At 45.2% G+C, this 22,465-nt stretch overlaps 1 protein-coding gene across 1 annotated transcript in view; it reads right to left on the bottom strand.

Moving 5' to 3' along the window:
- The window catches only part of LOC146863746 (uncharacterized), a 195,246-nt gene that overhangs the window by 138,716 nt on the left and 34,065 nt on the right, over positions 1-22,465 (bottom strand). The window lies entirely within an intron of this gene.

The raw sequence follows: 22,465 nt of genomic DNA, 5'->3' as shown, positions 1-22,465 counted from the left end.
CTTGACACGTCTTACCCTGCTGTTGTATAATGCTAGGCTGACTTGGTATTTAAAACTGTTTCACATGCCGTAAACTGTTGTTCTACTACTTAAAAGTCACCTATAATAAAGCCTGAAGCCAGGCCATAGGGTAAACTGCTATGTACATTAAGAAAAAACATGTATTTTGAAGTCACTACACCAATGCGGTGCTCAGCACGCCCCCCCATGTAACATTTTGGTGGACTCACAAATCCCACCAAAATTATTTAAATCTATACATATTCAAACACTTATTCATGCATTAATGCACGCAGTGTCAGAATCACACAGACAGTCACACTTCCACTCACAGAGCCACTCACATATTCGTACACCCAATGAGAGACCCACTCAGAGACGGACACACCCACTTAGAGAAGTACTGGAACAGTTACTCACCCACTCAGAGACTCATTCACAGTGTCATGCAGCCACAGATAGACCCACTGAGGTACTTACACAATCACTTACAGTCCCACTCAGAGTTTCACGCTCCCACTCACAGACTCACTTAGATACAAACTCACACATGCATTCACAGATCTACTCACACATCTATGCACCCACTCTCAGAACCACTCAAAGACTCATGCACCTACTCACAGACCCACTCAGAGACTTACAAAAACACTCTTATAACTATTCAGAGACTCATACACACACTCACAGACCTACTCAGACACATAAGTGCCTACTCTTAGACCCAACAGAGACTTAAGCATCTACTGTCAGACCCACTGAGACACTCATGAACCCACTCACAGACCCACTCAAAGACTCATACACCCACTCACAGAACCACTCAGAGACTCAGACACATACTGACAGACCCACTCAGACACTCATGCACACAGTCACACACCCACTGAGAGACTCTTAAAAGTAATGTAATGTAAAGGTGCATTTATACCGCGCGGCTACCACTCCAAGGAGTATCTTGGCGCTGAGTCAACCAGATGGAAAAGTTGAGAGGGGAAGACATAATTCACACAGACACCAAGACTACACCATTGCTAAGCAAGCCGCGTCGGTAAGAGAAAAGATCCATGTTTTCAGAGCCTTTCTAAATTGGGCCTCCTGCTACAAGGATCGGATGAAAGAGGGAAGACCGTTCCAGGCTTTAGCACCCAAGACAAAAAGAGATTTGCCACCCTTGGTGGCTAGCCTGAATTTAGGGATAGTAAGCAGATTCAGTCCTGATGATCTCAAACAGCGTGCCGGATGGTAACGTTTAAAGCCATGACACAGATACTTCGGACCATGCTGATGGAAGGCCCTAAAAGTGAGTAAAAGGATCTTAAAAAGAATCCTTTTACCAATGGGGAGCCAGTGAAGAGTATTCAGTGCCACTGATGCAGATGATTTACGAGGCCAGCGTAGTACTAAACGAGCCGCAGCATGCTGGACTATTTGTAGTTTACGTAGTACTGTTTTGTTGGCTCCAGCATATAAACTATTACAATAGTCCAGCCTAGAGGTGATCAGAGCAACTGCGACTGTCTTCCTAGCTGGCAAGGGCAGGAGATCAAAAAACTTCCGTAATGATTTTATTATACAGAAGCATGAGCCTGCTACAGTCAGCGCTTGTTGTTTAAAGGATAGCTGGCAATCAAACCTGATGCCCAAATTCCGAGCAGTGGTGATGGTCATAGGGGGAACTTCAGCATCCTCGGGCCAGCAAGTTGTTGGGGAAAACAGGTTTTGTTTACCAAAGGGAATAATTTCTGTTTTGCCAGCGTTGCATTTGAGGTGATTGTCCGCCATCCAATGAAAAGTAGCAGCTAGACACTGTCTGAGATTGTCCTCACTATCTAAATGGTCGCCATCTAGTACTAAGATAAGCTGAGTATCATCAGCGTACGAGATACTACTAATCTGGAAACTTGTGATTAGTTTCATCAGGGGGACCATATACAAGTTAAAGAGCAGTGGACTCAAGCTTGATCCCTGAGGAACTCCAGAGCTAAGAGGTCTGGCCTCAGATTGAAAATTACCAAGCACTGTAACTTGTTGTCTATTTGTGAGAAAAAATTTTAGCCAGGCCAGAACCACCCCACCTACTCCTGCGGCAGCCAGACGGTTCAAAAGGATGTTATGAGAAACCGTATCAAAGGCTGCCGACAGGTCAAGTAGGATTAATACAGCTTTCTTACCCTGGTCCAAGGCCATCCGAAGGGTCTCTGCTGTAAACAGCAGGGCAGATTCGGTAGAATGATTAGATCTGAACCCTGACTGATTGGAATGAAGAATATTATTTTCTTCCAAGAAACTCGTGAGCTGGTAATTCACGAACTTCTCAGTCATTTTGGATAGAGCAGGGAGCAGGGATATTGGCCGTAAATTGGAGAGGGTGGTCGGGTCGGCTAATGCCTTTTTTTGAAGAGGCTTAAGAGCAGCAAGTTTCCAGTCGTTTGGAATATCCGCTGTGGCTAGAGATGAATTAATGATCCCATTAATAATGGGATTCATTACTGTGGCTAGGGTATGTAGGACTAATGCGGGACAGGGATCAAAAGGCGAGCCCGATTTACAGGCAAAAATGGCCTTTAAAGAGTCTTCCAGCGTTACGTGAGAGAATATTTCCAGAGTGGCTGTACTTTCCTTGCTCTCTGTGCTCTCAGTGATTTCTGTAATTTCTATAGTGGACGATGTTTGGGGGAAAGTCTTAACAATGTCCAGGATCTTATTCTCAAAATACACTGCAATTTCATCACAGAGTTTCTGGGATGGCGGTATTTCCTGCCGAAGGACTGACGGGTTAGTAAAATCCTTGACTATTTTAAAAATTTCTTTTTCCTTATTGCCTTGAGCTGCCACAGAAATGGCCTGGAGAAAATGCGCTTTCTTAGCTGACTTTATGTGAGCATGATAGATTCTTCTTGCTTGTTTGTAGGTGTCCCGAGCAGAGGCTTCGTATAGCCTGCGCCATCTCCGTTCCAGTTTTTTTAATTCTGTCAGTTCTGATCGTAGGGCATATGAGAATCAAGGGGCTCTCCTCTTTATTGTTCTAACATTAGAACTTGAGATCTGAGACCTAATAGGGTCTAATTGGTGACCTACCCTGTTTAACCAATCACAGAAACCTTGATTGTCTCCAGTTGTATTCCCTGTTGTCGTAGGTGCACTAGATATAAGAGAATCAATCAGATCAGGTCTCTTGGATAATTTCTTCCAATTGGGTTTACACAAGGACTTGGAAGTAGGTTTCCTGTTAAAAATCGGTATCATAGTTTTATGGTTTAATGAAATATGAAAAGGTATGAAAAAGTGGTCGGACCAGATCTGGGGACAGGGTGATTTTACAACAAGTTTAGTGGAGTTAGAGCAAATACAATCCAAAATGTGACCTCCTGAATGTGTACTTTCATGGGTCAATAGGGTGAGTCCCAGGACATTGATAGTCTCCATAAAGCTGTCAACTCCAGGAGCAGAGGGAGAATCAAGATGCAGGTTTAAATCTCCTAACACAGTAAAATTAGAAAATCTAAGCACTAAATCACTTAATATGTTTCCCAAGTTGTCAAGGAATTCCTTCGCTGGGCCTGGGGGGCGATAAATCAATACCCCAGAAAAGGTGAACGAGTCATGGATGGCCAGGGAGAAGGCTAATGCTTCAGCTCCTTTAATGTCTACCAACTCGTAGGAAGAGCATTTTAAGGAATTGCGGTGAATAATAGCAATGCCTCCTCCTCGTTGTAAGGGTCTATCTAACCGCTGTATTGAGTAGTCTTGTGGTAAGGCTATGGCTAGATCTGGATTACACCACGGCTTCAGCCAGGTTTCGGTGACCAATATCCAATCTAGCATATTGTCCGAGATCAAATCATGTATATTTTGGGCGTTCTTACAGATAGAACGGGCATTGATAAGGCCACCTCGAAGTGCCGTCGGATGGGCAGGAATCTTACAATGCGTCCGATGGGGTGCGAGAAGTGGCAAGGTATCCCTGGGCAACATGTTCGGCATACACAAAACAGCAGATGCAGAGAATGAACCCCTACGATAGGGGTCCGCCTCCACGCCTCCGTGACGCTGACGGGCGCAGACGGGCAGGACTCTGGCCTGACTCAGGCACGAGTCAGGCGCGACTGCTGCGCGTTACCGCTGCGCGAGCTAAGGGAGGGTTAAATAGAGACTCCCCACACGTTCGGCTGAGCACTAGAGCGCTCAGTGCAATGGCACCACCCGCTAATCCAGTCCCCCAAGATGGCGGCCAAATACAGTGATACGGTGATGCAATCCGCTAAGTAGCGGTGAATTCACAAATTACAGTGCAGGAGTGTGGGCGGCTAAGAATACAGTTAAAAGCAAGGTATAAACAAAGCAACCAACTGAAATACAAAACGAGGAATAATTGTTAAAAACGCTAGTAAGCTAGTAAGTTGCGTTAAGATAAGCGAAGCGCTAGCGAGTACAAAGCGCCGTAGTTAAATGTCTGGCTATCCCTTAGTACATGAAACTAAGCGGTCAGCTTAAATAGAGACTCCCCACACGTTCGGCTGAGCACTAGAGCGCTCAGTGCAATGGCACCACCCGCTAATCCAGTCCCCCAATATGGCGGCCAAATACAGTGATACGGTGATGCAATCCGCTAAGTAGCGGTGAATTCACAAATTACAGTGCAGGAGTGTGGGCGGCTAAGAATACAGTTAAAAGCAAGGTATGAACAAAGCAACCAACTCAAATACAAAACGAGGAATAATTGTTAAAAACGCTAGTAAGCTAGTAAGTTGCGTTAAGATAAGCGAAGCGCTAGCGAGTACAAAGCGCCGTAGTTAAATGTCTGGCTATCCCTTAGTACATGAAACTAAGCGGTCAGCTTAAATAGAGACTCCCCACACGTTCGGCTGAGCACTAGAGCGCTCAGTGCAATGGCACCACCCGCTAATCCAGTCCCCCAAGATGGCGGCCAAATACAGTGATACGGTGATGCAATCCGCTAAGTAGCGGTGAATTCACAAATCACAGTGCAGGAGTGTGGGCGGCTAAGAATACAGTTAAAAGCAAGGTATGAACAAAGCAACCAACTGAAATACAAAACGAGGAATAATTGTTAAAAACGCTAGTAAGCTAGTAAGTTGCGTTAAGATAAGCGAAGCGCTAGCGAGTACAAAGCGCCGTAGTTAAATGTCTGGCTATCCCTTAGTACATGAAACTAAGCGGTCAGCTTAAATAGAGACTCCCCACACGTTCGGCTGAGCACTAGAGCGCTCAGTGCAATGGCACCACCCGCTAATCCAGTCCCCCAATATGGCGGCCAAATACAGTGATACGGTGATGCAATCCGCTAAGTAGCGGTGAATTCACAAATTACAGTGCAGGAGTGTGGGCGGCTAAGAATACAGTTAAAAGCAAGGTATGAACAAAGCAACCAACTGAAATACAAAACGAGGAATAATTGTTAAAAACGCTAGTAAGCTAGTAAGTTGCGTTAAGATAAGCGAAGCGCTAGCGAGTACAAAGCGCCGTAGTTAAATGTCTGGCTATCCCTCACTGACCCACTCAGAGACACACACAACCACTCACAGAAATACTCAGTCATGAATTCACTTACAAACCCAAACAGTGACTTATATAGCTACTCACTGACTCACTCACACACCCAATTAGAGCCCAATGAGCAACTCACATGTACACTCACAGACAATGCACATCAACTTACAGAAACACTCAGAGACTTGCTCACTAGCTCACAGACCCACTCACATACTCTTGCTCCCACTCACAGACCCACTCAGACACTCGCTCATCCAGTCACACACCTAGAGACTCATGCACCCACTTACAGACCCACATAGAGACTCACACACCAACTCACTGAAACATTTAGAGACTTACACACTTGCTCACAGACCCACTCAGACAATCATGCTCCTAATCAGAAGACCTACTCAGAGACTCACACATTCACTCACAGACCCACTGACAGACTCATGTACCAACTCACAGACACACTCAGAGACTCATGCAGCAGTCAGACACTCATGCATCCACTCCCATACTCACTTATAGAATCTTATCCTTAGGCACACTTTCTCTGAGAAATTGTCATTATTTACTTCCAGAATTATTCACACCTATCAATCCAGTTATTCACTTAGTTAGACACTTGGAAAATGATTTACAAAGTGTTTATAATTTGTCTAGTATTACAATATTTTTTATACATTTTAATTGTTTTTTGTTGTGCATTGGTTTGTAGCAGACTTGAAACTCTGGACAATATTTTTATAAAAAAAGATTTAACACAAGCAGGATTTAGAATTAGGCAATAGGGCGGTTTGGAATAGAGCCTTTGTGTTTATTAAAAGTATGTCTCCTTGACACATAAGAGTAGATGCAGAGTTTCAGGAAGCTGAGAAACACCTTGTTGCCTTCATCTGTAAAGTAAATTCCATTTCTTCTATAGAGTGCATGCATGTCAAAACTCAGTTTGTTTTTATAGATAAAGCCCCTGCTATGGTCTCTTAAGAATGCACAAACAGGTTTATTTACATGTTTCCTGGCATTGTCCATCTGTGGACAGAATTGATTTGACCATTTCTATTTTTGTTTTTGGCATTTGTTGGTGTAAATCACAATAGAGCAAGGTTAAATGTCTCGTTTATTGCAATTTCCAATCCAACACCAGTAATAGTGACTAGGTCATTGCCACCACAGTACATTATAAACAGGTCTGGATGTTGGGAATGTGCAAATCTCTCAACCAAAGGCAGCATTTGGTGCCACTTTAATCTTACGTGACCAAACAATGTAATATCCACATTTGTCAAACCCAAGTCCTTCTCAATTCCATTTTTCTTGGATTTTGTTATAGCCCCGAAGATTTAGCTGTGACCCACAATCCACACTCTAACCATTTTAAAGGAAGGAGAAGTAGCAATCAGGAGAAGGCTTAGGTGAATAAGCGCGTTGGTAAAGTGAAAGGCAGTTAAATTGGAGGAGTGGAGTTGGTTTTAAAAATTAAGTGTTTTTTAGGGTGCTGTTATTAATGTGAAACATAAAAAAAGATTGTGTTTCACTTAGAAAATGTGAATATATGCATGATTAGCTGTGTTTAAATGTTTCCAAAGTAATTTGAGTGTTGATAAACTTATGTTTATATGCATTCAACCACATCTGCCACTGTGCAATTGCAAGCTGCTTTGTGGTGGTTTATAAGTGTATAAACCTTTGGCTTACTGTAACTGTACAGTATTTGAAAAGAGGTTGGTATGGAAACTGAAGCAAACCAGTGCGGGGAAAGGGTTTAAAATAGGTTGTGGATTGGTATGTTGAAGTATAGTACTTAAAATATATTATGTATTAGAAAAATTTACATTTTCTATTTCATTTTTGTTATTATAGAAGAGATATGATTTTAAAGACATAGTTTTATTATATTGAATTGTAAAACTCTGTTGTTGAGTTACACGGGGGCTATGCTGGGTGCAGTGATGGAGTAACACCTCCTCCAAAAGGCAGTATCAGATTGACCTTTCCATCAGGAGAGTACAAAGGAGGGTTAAAAGAAAGTGACCAAAGTTAACTAGTATATGAAGGGGAAATAATAAAAAGAAAGTTTTCATTTGCTCAGCATATGAAAATCGAAGGAAGAAGTTGTGGTACTTTGAAATTTGGGACCGCGTAGGAGGCAGGGCCCTACCCCTGTCTATTCCGGTATTAGCGAACCGCTATTGGTCAATGCGGTATGTACAAGTGCTTTGTATAACGTTTTAGCTATGAATGCACTGTGTATATGATATTATACACTGACTACGTGGGTTCCATCTTAGAGCGGTTGCCATCTTATGGTTGCCCTCACATAGGCTACACATTACGAGCAAGTACGGGCCTTTAGAACACGTGTACTTTCTGTTTGACTTCTCTGTGACCTGTGCAGCTTGGCTCCGCTGCCCCAGGTCAGTCCGGTCTCACGAGCTCCCCGTCCTACGGCCACCTGCGATTAGCATCAGGGTTTGACACACCATAAAGCCTTTTCATCTTACACGAGCCTCCGGCTAATCTCTTTCTCACCTGACTTTTCCTGCTTTATGGCTTGTTTTCCAAACAGGAGATGCCCGTGTTTATTGGGGCCTATTGATATCTGATGTGGGATCTGAGCCTCGCTGGGTAAATAATTGTGGGCTGGCTTAACTGGAATGTGGGATGGTCATCATGGCTCTGCCTTTTCGTTTGTAATGTATACATATGAATGACCATGCCATAAAACAAGGAATGTGTGCCTGAAGCATGATATTTTGTATTTAAGGAGAAGCTTGTTTCTGTAACTTGAAGCAGTCTCCTGAGAACATACATGCTGTTGTACTTCTCGGATACCTGTAATTGGTCTTCAGCCAATAAATCGATCTTTGACTTCACCCAGAAGACTCTGTGTTTCTGTAGGTCTGAAACAGGAAGAACCCGAAGTCTTAGGGTGTGTTCCCCTGCACCGCTGGGCTTAAAATTCCCAGTACTTCAGTTGGCGCCCAATGTGGGGCGATTTCAGCGGTACCGGTCCAAGCCAGAGGTTCGTGAGGAGCTTCATGTGGAAATTCTGGAGGAAGGCCGCCACTTCATCGACCCCTGCATGTCGACGTGGTCCGAAAGTCTTTTCTGCGAGGTTCTCCGCGTCCCGACGGCTACGAAGGACTGCTGCCCTGATTAATCACCCTGTTTTGGACCCTTGACGATTTTGGTAGAGCGAAACAATCGAGAGAGTCTTCTGGTGACGCCATCGATCATCGATATTCAGTTAAGTATAAGTGGAGCGTCTCCCAGTTTGTTTGGTATCCTTCGGGATTTTTGGTATCCTTCGGGATCGCTTTGATTTGGAGCTTGCAAGTCCCAGAGCCAGAGGACTCGTGTATTCACGAGACTATCGTAATCGATAATCCTTTGAAGTTTTGAAACTAGACTAGTGAGCGAGGATGCCTGGTTCTAGTGCATTTGGTAATTGGTTTTGTTTGAGTTGTAGAAGGGATTTCCAGTTAGAGGATTCATGTCCGGTTCCTCCAATTGGAACTCCAACTTATGAGCTTTATGTAAAACATGGCGTGGGCCCTATTGCATATAATGAAGTATGGATCCGATACACCAGAAAGGACGGTGTTTTAAAATGGCCCCAAAATGGTAGTTTCGATACAGATATCTTAGATAATTTGGAAGTTAAATTGTTTTAAAAGAAAGCCCGGCCGGCGATGTTTGATTCTTTCCGCCTATGGCGAAAGGAAGCCAAACAGAAGGAAATTAAGCTAGCAAAAAGGAATAAGAGAGAAAGAGGTATGTCAGTGATGCAAGCAGCTGTGCAATTTAAAGATAATGAGGAGGAACAAATGAATGAACAGTTACATAGACAGCGCAAACTAGGAATCGATAAGTGTTACCCTGTTTTGTCACCCCTTGTGCAGCATGAAGCAAAAGAGAATGAGAAAGATTCCCTAATGTCCCATTTGCTAAGTTCGCCACCCCGTATACGCAAAATGTCACAGCACCTCCACAGCTTGTAAATGTGCAGCCTCCAGTGAATATGCCACAAGCCTTCCCACAGCCGCCATCTCCTCCTTAGCTGGCTCCTATCCCTGCAGTGCAGCCCCCTCAAGGGCCGCCAGTTGGTTTACCTATTGCCTCTGCGCTTCCTGCGACTTTGCCTAGCGTGCCAGCGGCCTCCTCTGGCGCTCCTTCTTGCACTACCCCGGTACCTGTATCTGAATCCGTTTTTCTTCCCTCTGTCTATCCCCCCGTTTTCACCTCAACCTCTCCTTCAGCACGACAACGACTAGCTAATGTAGTTACTAGTTTAATGTCGCCTCTCTTTGGGTCATCTAGTGTGACTCCTGGTTTAAAACGTAAGCAATTGCGTAGTCAGCTGCCTGGTCCTGACGAGAAAGAGGTGTTAGATCATCTGGCGCGTAGGTGGATTGGTTTCCCTTCACTTTATAATGTGGAATCAGTTGTTATTGTTTTCCATCAATGGGATGCCCCAAAACAGCGGTATGTCTTTGACAAAATGTGTGAATTCCTCTGTGAGGAATTGGAGGATAATGGTTCAAACCCAAACCCACAGGAATTGTGTCGAGTGCGATTTGATTTTGAAACCGGTATAATTGTGGGTCCCAATGTAGATAAAGTAGTTGCGACTTTACCGTCCCTCAGAAATGGTGATTGTCAGCATTCATTGTTCGAACAGGAATTCCCAGTGGGGAAAAAGGGAAAAGCGCGACAATACCCTATGAGAGAAGTCCCTCCGGTATGGAAGGAAGCTGTTGCGGCTGATGCCGCTAATGGTATTGATGCTATGCCAGCTCATTTTCAGTGTGTTTGGGTGCATGTCCCTTGGAAACGATCTGAAGTAATAGCGCTTAAGCAGACATTGCCTGACCCCCGTAAAAACCCTACAGGATATTACAAGGAGTTATCACAAACTGCAGAATCATGTGTCATGAATCTGGCTGACATAGATATGTTATTTGGGAATGTTGTTCCACAGCCTTTATGGGGATCCATCCGTAATACGGATCATGCGGCAGAACTAGAGGGTACATGGGCTAATATCGTTGCTGCAGACGCTAGACAAGTTGGTGGCGCAAAGCCTGACCCTTTAGTAGCAGACCTCCCTGGTAGAATTATTACATACATGAAAACCATAATGCCCGTGATGCGCGTAAATTGGGATAAACTATCCGCATGTAAGCAGAAGAAAGATGAGACAGTGTCCGATTTCTTTACAAGGTTTGAAGAAACGTTCATCGACCACAGTGGTCAAGACATGAGCACTGAAGGTGGCCAACGGTTATTTGTTGACAAATTTGTGCAGAATCTACTTCCCGAGTTGTGTAAAAAATTAAAAGATTGAGAAAGTTCTTGGGCTGTTTCCTCTTCAGCGCAAATACTGGCTACTGCACAGTATTGTGAAAATAGAGATAAAGATGAGAAGGATAGAACAGATAAGAAAATGAAAGAACTGAAAACAAAGGTCCTCTTGCAGCAGGCTTATCCGCCACGTGGAGGACAGAATAATTATAGGCAAACCCAAGGTATCTATCAGCCGCCCCAACAGTTTCAGAAAAACCATCAAATGAATGGGTATTATCAACCACGTATCCCTGTAGGTCCCAACCAATGTTCATATTGCAAAGAGGAAGGTCATTTTAAATATAGTTGCCCTAAATTAATGCAGCGTAACAGTGATGCGTATGGCGCAAGAGGTAGGGGTGGTCAGCAAGCTCCTAGAGGCAGAGGGCGTGGAAATGTTCCCCAGAACGCGCGTCCTCTTCCGCCTCAAAATACCATAAATAGCTTTGATCAGCAAGCCAACGCGACTGGTAATACAGCTCAGTACTACAATAATGATTATTATGCAGAAGACGACAATGTGGATGGTAATGATTACTAGGACAGCCATAGACAGAGAGAGGGAGTTGTTTCAGTACCAGTGGATCAGAGTGGACCGTATGTGAAGGTGACTACAGCAAATGTAACGGAGCCCTTTCTGCTGGACACTGGTGCTGCAAAGAGTTCAATAATGCATTCAAAACTCCCTGGCGCGTCTTTGTCTGGCGAAATGAATGTTTCAGTAGGTTTTTCTGGCGCCCCAGTTAGGAACCCGATTTCTAGTCCTATGCCACTTTCTGTTGGACCTTGTGAGCTAAAAGCACCCCTCATCCTAACGACAGGATGAGGTGAAAATCTGCTAGGATTAGATTTGTTGAAAAGATTGCATGCAACGCTATATTGTTCTCCCTCAGGAGTACAACTTACATTAGGTAAGAAAGTGATTTCCCCGATGTATTTGTCTAAGAATGCAATGCCACCTAAATTGTCATCCCTTCCGGATGCCCTTTGGTCTATTGGTCCCAATGATGTGGGTCTCCTGGAAATACCGCCATACGTGGTAACTTTAAAAGCCAATGTTAGATTGCCACGCATTCCCCAGTACAAGATCTCCAATGAGGGTCAGAAAGCGTTGTTAGCAATTGTCAGTGATTTGGTTAAAAAGGATGTAATTGAAGAGACAAGAGGCAACGTTTGCAATAGTCCTGTTTTACCTGTCTTAAAACGAACGGACCCTTCACAGCCACCTTGTTTACAGATTTGTGATTGAGCTTAGAGAGGTTAATAAGATTGTTGTGCCACAGTTTCCAGTTGTCCCTGATATAACTGCCTTGATAACTATGATTCCAGCCTCCGCTGCATGGTTCTCAGTGATCGATTTGAAGAATGCTTTCTTTAGCATCCCAATTGCAGAGGAGAGCAGAGACATTTTTGGCTTTAGTTTAGGAGGTCGAAGCTTCCGCTTTAAACGCGCTCCCCAGGGCTACTGTGAAAGTCCATATACAGTCAAGCTTTAAAAGCGCAGCTTGATGCACTTGTTTTACCCAGTGGCGCTATCCTCATTCAGTATGTTGATGATTTACTAATCGCCGCGGATACTGACGAGATTTGCAAGAAAGCCACACTGTCTTTGTTGCGTCATCTGTCTGCCTTTCATCACAAAGTGTCTCTCTCAAAAATGCAATATTGTCGACAAGAAGTGGCCTACTTAGGTCATCTCTTATCAAAGGAGGGAAGGAAACTGACCCCAGAAAGAATTCAAGCCATTGCACACTTGAGTGTGCCAAGAACACAGAGAGAAGTACGTGCTTTCTTGGGCATTACTTCATACTGTAGGCATTGGATTCCAAATTTTTCTTTGCTGGCAAAACTGTCGTACTTTAATATTCGGGACCGCGTAGGGGACAGGGCCCTACCCCTGTCTATCTTGGTATTAGCGAACTGCAAATGGTAAATGCGGCATGTACGAGTGCTTTATATACCGTTCTAGCTATGAATGCACTGTGTACACGTTATTCTGCTCCACTACGCGGGTTCCATTTTGGAAGCAGTGGCCATCTTGTCATTGCCCTCACATAGGCTATGATGGAGTTAATACGGGCCTCACAGTACATGGGCTTTCCCTCTGACTTCTCTGTGACCTGGGCAGCTGGCTCTGCTGCCCCGGGTCAAACCGGTCTCACGAGCTCCCCTTCCTCCGTCCACCTGTGATTAGCATCAGGGTTTGACCCGTCATAAAATCCTTTCATTCTACACAATCCCCCGGCTAATCTCTTCCACACCTGCTTGTTCTTGCTTTATGACTTGTTTCCCAAAACAGGAGATGCTCATGTTTATTGGGGGGTCTATTGACATCCGATGTGGGATCTGAACCTTACTGTGTAAATCATTGTGGGCTGGCCGAACTGGAATGTGGGATGGTCATCATGACTCTGCTTTTTCGTTTGTAATGTATGCCTTTATATGACCATATCGTAAACCAAGGAATGTGTGCCTGGAGCATGATATTTTGTACTTAAGGAGAAGTCCGTTCCTATGATTTGCAGCAGTCTCCTGAGAACATACACGCTGTTGTACTTCTAGGATACCTGTCATTGGTCTGCAGCCAATAAACGATTCTTTGACTTCACCCAGAAGACTCTGTGTTTCTGTAGGTCCGGAACAGGGTGAAACCCAGAAGTCATAGGGTGTGTGCCCCTGCACCGCTGGGTCTAAAATACCCAGTACTTCAGTTTGGCGCCCAACTCGGGACGATTTCAGCGGTACCAGTCCAAGCCAGAGGTTCGTGAGGAGCTTCGTGTGGAAATTCCGGAGGAAGGCCGCCACTTCATCGACCCCTGCATGTCGACGTGGTCCGAAAGTCTTTTCTGCGAGGTTCTCCGCGTCCCGACGGCTACGAAGGACTGCTGCCCTGATTAATCGACCTGTTTTGGACCCTTGACGAGTTTTGAGAGAGCGAAACAATCGAGAGAGTCTTCTGGTGACGCCATTGATCAGCAATATTCAGTTAAGTATAAGTGGAGCGTCTCCCATTTGTTTTGGTATCCTTCGGGATCATTTGAATTGGTACTTTGGAGTTTGCAAACGCCAAAACCAGAGGACTCGTGTATTCACGAGGCTATCGTAATTGATAATCCTTTGACGTTTGGATCTAGACTAGTGAGCGAAGATGCCTGGTTCTGGACTATTTGGTAGATTATTCTGTTTGGGTTGTGGAAAAGATTTCCAGCTGGAGGAATCATGTCCGGTTCCTCCGGTTGGAACTCCAACTTATGAGCTCTATGTGAAACATGGCGTAGGCCCCATTGCATATAACGAAGTGTGGATCCACTACACCAGGAAAGATGGTGTTTTAAAATGGCCCCAAAATGGTAGTTTTGATACCGATATTTTAGATAATCTGGAAATTAAATTATTTAAGAAAAAAGCCCGGCCGGCGATGTTTGACTCTTTCCGCTTATGGCGAAAGGAAGCCAAACAGAAGGAAATTAAGTTAGCGAAAAAGAATAAAAGAGAGAGAGGTATGTCAGTAATGCAAGCAGCTGTACAATTTAAAGACAATGAAGAGGAGCAAATGAATGAGCAATTGCACAGGCAGCGTAAGTTAGGGATTGACAAATGTTACCCAGCTTTGCCACATTCTAAGCAGGATGAGTCAGAAGAAAAGGAGAAAGATCCCTTGATGTCACATTTGTTGAGTTCGCCACCCCCGTATGCTCAAACTGCCACGGCGCCTCCCCAGCTTGTAAATATGCCGCCTCCAGTGCATATACTGCAAGCCTTGCCGCAACCGCCAGTTGCTTTGCAGCCGGTTCCTATTCCTGTAGCGCAGCCCTCTCAAGCGCCGCCAGTTGTGCTTCCAACTGCCCCCGCACTTCCTGCGACTTTGCCTAATCCAGTAACTGCCTCCCCTAACACTCTTCCTTCCACCACTCCAGTACCTGTCTCTACATCCTCTTTTCTTCCCTCTGTTTTTCCCCCTGTTCTCGCCTCAGCTTCTCCTTCAGCGCGACAGCGCTTAGCTAATGTGGTTACTACATTAATGTCTCCTCTCTTTGGGTCATCTGGTGCAACTCCTGGTGTACAGCGTAAGCAGTTGCGCAGCCAATTGCCTAACCCTGATGAGAAAAAGGTAATAGATCACATGGCGCGTAGATGGATCGTTTTTCCTTCACTTTATGATGTGGAATCAGTTGTCAATACTTTTCATCAATGGGATGCCCCTAAACAGAGATATGTGTTCGAGAAAATGTGCGAAATTCTCTGTGAAGAATTGGAGGATAGTGGTAGAAATCCGAACCCGCAGGAATTGTGTAGAGTGAGGTTCGATTTTGGAACTGGTATAATTGTGGACCGCGAAGTAGATAAAGCAGTTGCGGTTGTATTGTCACTTAGGAATGACGATTGCCAACAGTCATTGTTTGAACAAGAGGTCCTTGTGGGGAAAAAGGCAAAAGCGCGACAATACCCTATGAGAGAAGTTCCCCCGGTATGGAAGGAAGCGGTTGCAGCTGTCGGTGGTAACCCCGCTGTGGCAGCGCATTTCCAGCGTGTTTGGGTGCATGTTCCATGGAAGCGCTCTGAAGTGTTAGCGCTTAAGCAGTCCTTACCTGATCCCCGTAAGAACCCAGCAGGTTATTATAAAGAGTTGTCACAGACGGCAGGGTCATGCATTATGAATCTGGCCGATATAGACATGTTGTTTGGTAATGTTGTTCCACAGCCTCTATGGGGATCAATTCGTAATGTAGATCACAATGCAGAACTAGGGGATACATGGGCCAACATTGTTGCTGCTGATGCTAGACAAACTGGTGGTGCGAAACCAGAACCTTTAGTAGCTGAACTGCCTGGTAGAATCATCACGTATATGAAGACAATAATGCCTGCGATGCGCGTAAATTGGGACAAGTTATCTGCATGCAAGCAGAAGAAAGATGAGACAGTGTCAGACTTCTTTACTAGGTTTGAAGAAACGTTTATTGACCACAGTGGGCAAGATATGAGTACTGAGGGTGGCCAACGGTTATTTGTGGATAAGTTTGTGCAGAATCTACTTCCTGACCTGTGTAAAAAGTTAAAAGATTCAGAAAGTTCTTGGGCTGTTTCTTCTTCAGCGCAAATACTGGCTACTGCACAGTATTATGAAAATAGAGATAAAGACGAGAAAGATAGAACGGAGAAGAAAACGAAGGAATTAAAGACAAAGGTCCTTTTACAGCAGGCCTATCCGCCACGTGGAGGTCAGAATAATTATAGGCAACCCCAAGGTGTCTATCACCAACCCCAACAGTTTCAGAACAATCAGCAAATGAATGGGTATTATCAACCACGTGTCCCTGTAGGTCCCAACCAATGTTCATACTGCAAAGAGGAAGGTCATTTTAAATATAGTTGCCCTAAATTAATGCAGCGGAACGGTAATGCGTATGGCGCAAGAGGTAGGGGTGGTCAGCAAGCTCCTAGAGGCAGAGGGCGTGGAAATGCTCCCCAGAACGCGCGTCCTCTGCCGCCTCAAAGTACCATCAATAGCTTTGATCAGCAAGCTAACGCGACTAGTAATACGGCCCAGTATTATAATAATGATTATTATGCAGAGGACGGTGATGCAGAGAATAATGATTACTAGGACAGCCATAGACAGAGAGAGGGAGTTGTTTCAGTGCCAGTGGATCAGAGTGGACCGTATGTTGAGGTGACTACAGCAAATGTAACGGAACCTTTTCTGCTAGACACTGGTGCTGCAAAGAGTTCAATCATGCATTCAAAACTCCCTGGCGCACCTTTGTCTGGCGAGATAAATGTTTCAGTAGGTTTTTCTGGCGCCCCAGTTAGGAACCCGATTTCCAGTCCCATGTCACTTTCTGTTGGACCTTGCAAGCTGAAAGCACCCCTGATCCTAACAACGGGTTGTGGTGAGAATTTGCTGGGATTAGATTTGTTGAAAAGATTGCACGCTACACTGTATTGTTCTCCTTCGGGAGTACAACTTACATTAGGCAAGAAAGTAATTTCCCCAATGTACTTGTCTAAAAACACGATGCCACCTGAATTATCATCCCTTCCGGATGCCCTTTGGGCTATTGGTCCCAATGATGTGGGCCTCCTGGAGATACCGCCATATGTGGTGACTTTAAAGGCTAATGTCAGACTGCCACGTATTCCCCAGTACAAGATCTCTAACGAAGGCCAGAAAGCATTGTTAGACATTGTCAGCGACTTGATTAATAAGGGTGTGATTGAAGAGACAAGAGGCAACGTTTGCAATAGTCCGATTTTACCTGTCTTAAAACGAACGGATCCTTCACAGCCACCTGTTTACAGATTTGTGATTGATCTTAGAGAGGTTAATAAGATTGTTGTGCCACAGTTTCCGGTTGTCCCCGATATAACTGCCTTGTTAACGATGATTCCAGCCTCTGCTGCATGGTTTTCAGTGATCGATTTAAAGAATGCTTTCTTTAGTATCCCAATTGCAGAAGAGAGCAGAGATATTTTTGGGTTTAGTTTGGGAGGCCGAAGCTTCCGCTTCAAACGCGCTCCCCAGGGCTACTGTGAGAGTCCATCCATATACAGTCAGGCTTTGAAAGCGCAGCTTGATGCACTTGTTTTACCTAGTGGCGCTATCCTGATTCAGTACGTGGACGATTTACTGATCGCCGCGGATACTGAGAAGATCTGTAAAGAAGCCACATTGTCACTGTTGCGCCATTTATCCGCATTCCATCACAAAGTGTCTCTCTCTAAGCTGCAATATTGTCGACAAGAAGTGACCTACTTAGGTCATCTCTTATCGAAGGAGGGAAGGAAACTGACCCCAGAAAGAATTCAAGCTATTGCACAGTTGAGTGTGCCAAAAACACAGAGAGAAGTGCGTGCTTTCTTGGGCATCACTTCATACTGTAGGCATTGGATCCCTAGTTTTTCTTTATTGGCAAAACCTTTGTTAGCCTTAACATGCAAAGACACACCGAATCCTATCCCATGGTCTGAAGAGTGCCAGAAAAGTTTTGTGGAATTGCGTAATGCATTATGTTCAGCTCCTGTGTTGGGCACTCCTGACTACAGTAAGCCTTTTACATTGTATGTTCACGAGAAAGATGGATGTGCGTTATCAGTGTTAACACAGCCTTTTGGCGACAGACCGCGCCCATGCGCGTATTTTCATCCACCTTGGACCCTGTAGCGAGGGCATTGCCAAGCTGTCTGAGAGCGACAGCTGCTGCAGCGATGTCTATCCGACAATCTGCTGGTCTGGTAATGGACAATACATTGATTGTTATGGTTCCACACGCTGTAGACACATTATTAAATAGGACCAAGACACAACACTTGACTAGTGCGCGATTATCGGGTTATGAACTTACACTGTTAGCTAATCACATACACATAAAAAGATGTAATACGCTGAATCCAGCTACATTGTTGCCAATTCCAGCAGACTCAGATGAGATTGAGCAACATGACTGTCTGTTCAGAACAGAAGAAGAGACGAAAGGGAGAGTAGATCTGAAAGATCCTCCCCTGACTGAGTGTGATGGCACTTTATGGGTAGATGGGTCCTGTTTTAAGCTCCCTAATGGTGACACGACTGCTGCATATGCTATCACGACTTTGCACACGGTCGTGGAAACTGCACGGGTGCCACATAATTCGGCCCAAGCAGCAGAATTAATCGCCCTCACGAGAGCATGTGTGTTGTCTGAAGGAATGAGAGTGAACATATACACAGATAGCCAGTACGCCTTTGGCGTGGCTCATAATTTTGGGCGTTTGTGGAAGGAGCGTGGGTTCCTGACGTCGCATGGAGCTAAAATTCAGAATGGCAAGTTGGTGAATGATCTCCTTGAGTCACTGACCCTACCGTTGCAAGTTGCGATCATGAAATGCAGTGCGCACAGGAAAGTCACAGATGATGTTGGACGTGGGAATGCGTTTGCTGATGAGACCGCGAAAGAAACGGCACAGAATGTGAAGACTAGAATGTATGTTGTAGGCCCCGCAAGATGGGTTAATGATGTTGGGATGTGTGAGAACACAATAGAGAGTGTGAAGTCGCTTCAGGCTGAAGCCACCGAGGAAGAGTTAAGCAAGTGGAGAGAAAGTATGGGTAAGTTGGATGAGAATGGTTGTTGGACTGATCTGACAGAACATAGGCGATGGTTGTTGCCTGATGCATATGTGCTTCCAGTGGTTACTATGGCACATGGAATGGCACATATCAGTACGAAAGGTATATGCAAGTTGTTGGCTCCAGTATGGCAGAATGCTGGGATTCCCAAGTGTGCAGAGAATGTGGTCAAGAATTGCATAGTATGCTTGAAGTACAACCCTGGTAGGGGAACCCCAACTCCAGCTGGTCACTTTGCACCCCCATCATGTCCATTTGAAGTTTTGCAGCTGGACTTTATTCACATGGAAAGATGCAACAACCTGAAATATGTACTGGTGGTTGTTTGTGCTTTCTCAAAATGGATTGAGGCTTATCCTCTGAAAGATAACACTGCCCTATCCACAGCCAAAGCCCTTGTGAAGGAGTTTTTCCCTAGGTTTGGAATGCCAAGAATGGTGTGGTGTGATAACGGAAGTGAGTTTGTGGGTAAAGTGATGAAGAATGTATGTGAAGGGCTAGGGATAAAGCAGAAGTTCCACGCTGCAAATCACCCCCAATCAGCTGGACTAGTAGAACGCTACAATGGAGCCTTAAAGCTCAAGCTGGCTAAAATTCAGGCGAGCACCGGTCTTAAATGGCCTGACGCTCTGCCCTTAGCACTCCTGTCCACTAGAATGACCATACACTCACGAGTGGGACTTAGTCCTTACGAGGTCGTTTTTGGCCGTCCCGCCAACGTATGGGGTGTACCGAGACCTACGAAGTTCAGTGAGATTGAGCATCCAGTACTGCTCGATTACCTGTATGATTTGACTGTTAAACTGCGTGTTTTGCACCAACAGGTACATGATACTCTTCCCCAAGCCTCTGAACCTCCTGGACACCCTATCAACCCTGGCTCGTGGGTCCTGGTCCGGAATTTCCAGCGTAAGAGCAACGACGAGCCTCGCTGGATCGGCCCTCATCTTGTTCTTCTTTCGACGAGATCAGCGGTACGAGTAAAAGGGAGGAAGCACTGGATTCATGGTACCCACTGCAAAGTAGTCCCCTTGCCTCTGCCATATGACCAGTGGGTCAAGGAGGGTATCGCCGACTCTGAGACAGACATTGTACCTCGCTTTGTACCATTCAGTGACGCACGCTTAAGAGGCACAGTTTCAGACCAAGAGAGTGACAATATTCTGCAGGAAGCTGTGCCACCATCAAGTCGACTGGACACCACTGAGCCTGAACTTTTGTTTCAAGACCAAACAGCACCTGGCCGTCTCCGCTATAATTTGAGACCTAGGCCCATGGACAAATAAAGATTTCCTCATTATTTCCCTTTTGACATTTTTTGCTCTCCCATCTGAAGGACTTTCTTGATTTTTGTTTTTTGAACCACCATCCGGGTTCTGCCGCAGGGTCGCGGTGCCAAGACTTCGGGGTACAGGCCGAAGACGCTAGGTCAACGGTTCTGGTTGGTCTAGGGCGTTTCCCTGGACTGACAGGCGTACTCCTTAGCAGAAGAAACTCATCCGCCGTGAGCGGCCCGAGTAGAGGATGGAGTTTTTTGAGATGGAGAGACCAATTGAGGAAATGACCTTTAACGCAAGGATGTGTAGAATTGTAAAAAGTAAATGTTTTGTCTTTTTGTGCTTTTTTACACTGTGTAGTATCATAATGTTTATTGTAGGATTTGTGTTCTTCTCCGCTCAAAAACCCATTGCACCCACTCAACAGCCTATATCTCCTTCTACTGCCTCCTCTCACTCTTTTCACCCTTTGCCTGAGCACGAACAGACCAGACGATCAGAGTTCGTAAATAACTCGTTTATCCAACTCTTGCACCAGCACCAACTGGTAATGAATACGACCAATTGCTGGGTCTGTGGGTTAATGCCCCATACCATTAACAAAGGTATTCCCTACCTGGTGCTACCGTACAGTTACAATGGATCGTCATGGGCATTCCAAACCATGTTTCTCTATGCTCTAGATACATACTCCCCTCGCCAACCACGTTCCATCAGACCCATCACCAATAATAAGGCTTTGATGAAAGGAGTTGCCGATATGAGTAGGGATATTAATGCATACTCCTCTATTCCCAAAGAAGAGTTGAGACCTTATGTAGGATGGAACGCGACAGGGTATAGTATTAGTCTGGGTGAAAGACAGCGAAAAATCTCATCTCCAATCTGGGTCGTACCCCACATGGGTCGGTTCTGCTTACAGGGTAATGGTCAGAATCCTAGGGCTCAAATGGGAAGAAGTGACTGTACTGAAACGTACACTTTCCCGTCACAGTTTTCCCCTGCGTTTTTGGCTGCCAAGGGCACATATTTCATCTGCAATGACCGAGCATATACATGGCTGCCCCCTGATTTCTCGGGCACATGTTATATTGCGAACTTGCTACCGCCGACATTTACTGCTGCCTCTGACTATCACAAGACCAGAGTTGTGAGAGGTGTGATTAGTAAGGAGGACACTGCCGGTCAGGAAGCAGGAGACTTCTTCTTGGGTTTCCTGCCGTTTTGGGGACCTATGGTCAATAGTAGGAACCTGAGACAGCTGACTCGTGTGGTTGAATCCACTGTCAATGTAACGGCTGGTGCCCTTAGTAATCTGACAGCTGAGCTCCAAGCGGATCGCCTTATGACTCTGCAGAACCGCATGGTTCTAGACGTTATTCTTGCAGACCGCGGTGGGGTATGCAAGGTCATCCAATCCAGTTGCTGCATTTTCATACCAGATAATGCTCCAACAGTGTATCAAGCCATCTCCAAACTCCATAAAATATCTGAAGCCATACACGTGGATAAGGGAGATTGGTCACTGATGGGGTGGTTCTGGGAATTGATATCTGCCTGGGGTTGGAAAGTTCTGATGGTCATTGGAATGATCTTAGCCATTCTTTTCCTGTTCTGTCTGTGCATACAGTGTGCTCCTGCGATATGTGGTCTCTGTGCTACCTTATGTATAAGGAAACCTGTATCGAGGGACGAGCTAAGTAATAGGATGATGCTACAGCAACATCTCCATGACTTTGCGGACATTGACCTAGACTCGGATTAAGATGAATATAGTAATTGCCTATGTAAGGGCAAAAGGAGGGTCTGTCGTACTTTAATATTCGGGACCGCGTAGGGGACAGGGCCCTACCCCTGTCTATCTTGGTATTAGCGAACCGCAAATGGTAAATGCGGCATGTACGAGTGCTTTATATACCGTTCTAGCTATGAATGCACTGTGTACACGTTATTCTGCTCCACTACGCGGGTTCCATTTTGGAAGCAGTGGCCATCTTGTCATTGCCCTCACATAGGCTATGATGGAGTTAATACGGGCCTCACAGTACATGGGCTTTCCCTCTGACTTCTCTGTGACCTGGGCAGCTGGCTCTGCTGCCCCGGGTCAAACCGGTCTCACGAGCTCCCCTTCCTCCGTCCACCTGTGATTAGCATCAGGGTTTGACCCGTCATAAAATCCTTTCATTCTACACAATCCCCCGGCTAATCTCTTCCACACCTGCTT

This window comes from Triturus cristatus, chromosome 2_1 (assembly GCF_964204655.1).
Source record: "Triturus cristatus chromosome 2_1, aTriCri1.1, whole genome shotgun sequence".
Lineage (NCBI taxonomy): Eukaryota > Metazoa > Chordata > Amphibia > Caudata > Salamandridae > Triturus > Triturus cristatus.
This window is presented reverse-complemented; position numbering and strand designations above follow the sequence as displayed.